This window comes from Dendroctonus ponderosae, unplaced genomic scaffold, assembly GCF_020466585.1.
Source record: "Dendroctonus ponderosae isolate FM_Combo_2020 unplaced genomic scaffold, Dpon_F_20191213v2 Dpon_F_20191213_3, whole genome shotgun sequence".
Lineage (NCBI taxonomy): Eukaryota > Metazoa > Arthropoda > Insecta > Coleoptera > Curculionidae > Dendroctonus > Dendroctonus ponderosae.
This window is the reverse complement of record NW_026018508.1, coordinates 6,743,293-6,748,746: the sequence shown is the minus strand read 5'-3', so window position 1 is coordinate 6,748,746 and position 5,454 is coordinate 6,743,293.

Genomic DNA, 5,454 nt, shown 5'->3' with positions numbered 1-5,454 from the left:
AAGAATAAAGTATAAAAAGGAATAATATACAGTTTTTTGTACATTGTAATATATACTAATCTGTTATAGTTATTTATATTAAAAGTTTGTCCCTTTTAACTAGTAATCTTTTTGTAGTCTGAATCAAATATCATATTTTTTGTTGTTTGACGATTCTATTTTCATTTTACTAATGTTTACTTCTGCCCATCATTATCAGGCTCGGTGCATACTGGTAAAAGCGCAATTCAAATTAAATTAATATGTGGAAAATCTAACAAGAAAAACGACCAAATACAAACATTTAAAAAATGTAGCGTGTTTTTCAGATAAAAATCACCGAAAAATGTTAAACCATGTGCAATTCCATTATGTACCTATAAAAATTTTACAAATGTTTAACTAAATCCCAAACATTTGTAAAATGATCTCAAACTGCGACGATTAAAGCAATTAAATATAACGGAGAAAATTTTAAAACAAATTATTAATAAAGGGTATGAGAATCAAACCAATCTAATATTTTCAATTAGTCCAATTTATCTATTGACACATTATTACTTTCCATTTGAAATAGGTTTCTATTAATTTCTAAGGTTCTTCAAGGTTCCAGCTTACCTACTAATTAACGGTCATTTCTGTATATGCTTAATGGCTCAATAGAAAATAGTCTGGAAGCTAAGTAACAGTATCAATTTAAATTAGAGAAATAGTGGAAACCAAATCATCCTTATCAAAAAAATCAAATCCTTTCAGTCGAACTTCAAACTCCCCCCCAAAAATTATAGGTATTTATGATATTTTACACATGAATATGTGCTTTCCTATTTCAGCTACAACTTTGGCAGTTTAACGAACATTAAAAAAAAATGGCGAATGGAAATTTTCTAGATAAAATGGCATAGAAAATCGAGTTTGTATCTGGAAAGTAGATACAGACAGCCTGGAAATTCTGTTTCCATCGCCATCTACACAACGAGAGCTATAACATATTATATGGAATTTTATATGTTTGAATCAAACTGGGTGAATAAAGATAGGAAAAGTGTAATTTTTCCTTAACACATTCCATTCCTACTAGGTGMTTAATGAGSAAAAATACTTATTTTAAATGGTTTTCACAATGGCATCATCAATAATTAATTCAAGCCCCACATGTTTAGAAATTAAATGTAAAATAGTTTTCATTATAATTTCAATCGTTAATCTTTAAAAATGTATAAGACATTTATTGAAGGTTTCGTTTTTACTTAACGTACTATAGGTGATTTTTGAACGTCGCTGATTAGAATTTAGTGATGATGCTTCGCCAGCACGCATGACTATCATCTTCAGAAGTGACCGTTGACCAACCGAACCGGATAATGACGGCATGACCACAAAAAAAGCCGGCGATTGTTCAAATTGTGACAATAATAATATGTAATCTACTGCTCTTAAAAGGGCGTGTTAGGAAGTAGAAGAAAAGTGAGTCCTACTGAAGTAAATTTACTCCGATTTTTTCTAAATTATTCACATGTAACTGCTAACACTTGAATGTTCTGGTATTGAACATTTGGTTAATAATCAAGGTGAAAGACTTTATTTGTTCAATATATGATGACAAGCTGAGTTAGTAGAAAAGCAAGTTAAAAAATTAACTTTTTCGTTAGTACAAAGGAACAAAAATATATTATTGTCTAGCAAAAAAACTGTGAATGCTGCAGGATTTTACAAGAAAACATGGAAATTGTAGAAAAAGATCAATGCGCCAAACAGAAAAATAATTGAGACTGAAAAGACGAACCGGACGAATTAAAAGTGATTTGATAAAACAGTGTGCGCCTGGTAGGTGGACGTATCTAAATATACTTTCAGTGGCGACAAATGAAAAACTATTGAGAAATTGAGTGGTTTATATCAGTGTAGCGTACGTATGTAATTTTAACAGTCAAACTGGAAATACTGGAAAAGCTCGAAAGAATAAATGAGCTCCGACCTTAATAAGCTCAATTAAGGATTTATAGTAGATTTGTAGATACACTGGATTTAAGAAAGTACCTATAATAAAGCTGAAAAAAGTATTTACAATAATAAAAAAAAAACTATATTATAAATTTACAAAAAAAAACTCTTCCAAAAATTCTTAGGTTTTCCGCAAGTTAACCTGAGTGTCTGTATCTGATAAAAATAGTTTTTACATTTAGTGAAAACGATAAATTTAATAATCTATTGGCTACTGGAGCTATTGGAAGCATGGCTTGTGTTTCATAATACTTTTTCTCCAATATTTTTACACATAATTTAGTAAAAACGCCCTTTCTTTAAGGCAAAGACCAAAAAATACTAATTTTTATTCGGGCAAGTCGATCAACTGATCAAACTTGTAACCCTCAACATTTTTAATGTTGTAGTAAATTAGCAAAAAATTGTCGAAATTTTTACTTTGAAAAATACGTTTAAAAATTTTCCACGATACAAACAAGTTACAAGAAAAAACGCGTACATTTTGCGTTTAATGCCCAAAAATACAAAAGTTTGCTTTAAAATAGATTAACTTAATTCGGAACGCTGGCATTTTAAAACTTACATGTTGGGACATTATGGATAAATTTGCATAAAACATAGACCGATGTTAAGTAGTAAAATGGTTCTTCTAGTAATGCCATAAATTATGTGGGGTGAATAACTAATAAAATTTCAATTTTTTTACAATTTATCGAAAATATTTCACGTTTTCTATGTTAAGCCAAATTGAAACTAATCTTTATTGAAGACAATTTTGACATGTAATTTTCTGTATATTCCTTTGCTCAGTTGGAATTGATTTTCAAATATGGGTCCATTAAAATTATATGCCTCTAAAAAGATGATAAAATGAATGGGCGCGCCACTTTGGGGCAATTAACTTTCCTTGATAGGGCGTATTTTTGGCCAATTCGACTAAAACGCGCCGTACGTTTATCCATTTATGAATGTAGGCCCCGAAAACGCTTTAAGAAAACTGCAGCAGCATTCATAAAAAATATATAATATACTTACAATTACCATTCGAGACTGTCAAGTAAAAGAACGTTTACAATTTGAGCTTGAGCAGCCGCCATAATAAGGGTAGTTCTACTAAGTAATAATGAACCATGCCTAAAATAGGTAGTTTTTAATATTTCAGTTAAATTAACTTAATTAAATTAATTATTTCCTAATAGCTTTATGAATGACGAAAATGGCTACTAGTAGAAAGTTAGTCCAAGCCAATAACGTGTAGAAATATCTCTAGCGGGCGAGAACATTTTTTTTTGGAAAATACCAAGTGAATTAATTCACTAATTTATCCTAGCGAGAAAAGTTGGCGAAAAGTGCTCCCATTTTCATCAGCTTTCCTTTCTCCGTTTTCGACTCGTCTTTCAGCGCCATTTGCCAAAAGTATGTGTAAAATGATTTTACTTCGTGGGTTTACGTCTATATTTAGGAGAAAATATGAGTATGACGACTCATAAAAAAACACACATTTCATTTTACTCGTTGAGTGAGTGAACTGAGGCGCTTCTAATCCAGAGCGTTGTGAAACTAAATCGAAATAAATTCTGTTAGGAGCTGATTTGGAAATTAGGAGCAATAAAATGTGCTCAAAACTCCTAAGGTGGTTTCAATACTTATCACGTCAGGAATGCCTAATAACCCATCGGGAAAAAATATTAATACCCCTTTTGTGAGCCCCAGGCCGTGATATTCTCCCTGCAATGTCGTAAACAGCGTCTGCCGTCGTGGGTATTAGAGAGTGGTATGATGGCAGGCAGGCAGCCTGGGTGTCGGTTAAAATGGTACGAACGTCAACCGGAGGCTCTATCTACTATGCACAAACCACAGGCCGGAAGCCAAATATTTTTCATTGTTTTAGCAAACTATTCGCTGTTGTTCAGTGTTTCAGATAAGCCAGTGTGATTTTTACCTTGAGACTTAGTTGCTTAGAATCGCAGAAATTTTTCAAAAACATTTATTTCATCGCACTCCTCAAATTGAGTAGGCTTTAACATGAACTAATCCATAATGATCTAGCTATTTTCATGAATTTAGTTATTTGGAACTTTCGTAGCTAGAGTTGATGCTTTCGTGTGATTCCATTATTTGCGGCAAGAACTCGTCATCGACTGACAGATAACTGAAATTTTCAGTGAAAATTTATAAAACATTTCTTCCCTTTTTGTGCTTAATATCGCTCGTTAATTCGTCTTAATAAAGTGGAGTAAAAATTGCAAATAACAATCGTAAATGGCATCTGTATTTTTTTTCAATCAATCAATTTTAAATAAGTTCATTGAATTAGCAATGAAAACATCGTTAATCGGTGTGTTTTATTGATATTTCTGATAAACGACGAAACATCTTCAATTTGTTTTTTCATTGCGAATTACTAGTTTGATCTTGAACGTTTAAAAGATTTTGATAGTACAGTTGAGTCCGGATATAACAAACTTGAAAAATGAACTAAAACTGGATCGTTATATCTGGAGTTCGCTATAAGCGAATAATAATATTCCACGAGGTGTATTTTATTTAGTTATTTTTACATAGAGTAGAAGTTAGTAGGTATGACTAAAAAGAACACAAAAAGATAAAAAAAATTCAATTTGAAATCATAAAGTCTGTAATTTTTGTTTGTACATTTCTGCTGCAAAAATAGATGTTATTTATGTAGTTTTCAAGATCACAAAATGACTCCCAGATATGATTAGGAACTTGGCGTGATTGTAGAAAATTCCGAGTTTCTGACACTTTTTTGTCATTTCAGAAATGGTTAGAACAGAGACCAGCATTAGTGTCTACAGTAGAATACGTTTCATCTAAATCGTCATCTTTCTCATTATCGCTTAAAGCTGTAGATGATGTTACGGAGTCTATAATTTGCTCATCGGTCAACATTTCGCTTGTAAGAATGCCATTATCAATGCTCACATATTCGAAGAAATTGAAATCACTTAATTTGGTTTTAACATGTTCTTCGACAAGATTGGGACATCTTCGTCTGTGTCATACTCGTAGTCAGAGTCTTTATACTTTTCTAACCATTTGTTAAGTGGAATTTCATCGTCTGGTTCATAATAATTTTCTTTTCTTACAAATCCACCATTCTTAAAGCAATTTGCAATAGTTTTTCGGCTAACTTTTTGCCAAGCTCTATGAATGAAATTGACTGCATCTAAGAGATGTATAGAAAATGTTTCATTTTTCTCGTTCGCCTCTAACATTTTCATAAGAAGAGTTTTTCACCGGCAGACTGTCCAACAATTTTTCGGCTGCTGATATTATGCCTCTTCTTGAAACGCTATACCCAACTTCAAGAACAAACAAACTCTTTGTTTTTGATTTTACTCCCCATTTCACTAGTATTTTCTTGTAAAATACTGCCACTTATGGGAACGTTTTCTTGTTTTTTTTGAGTAAACCACTTAATAAGTCCCTTGTCAACCTTTTCATGTGCAGATAATTTTAACTTCC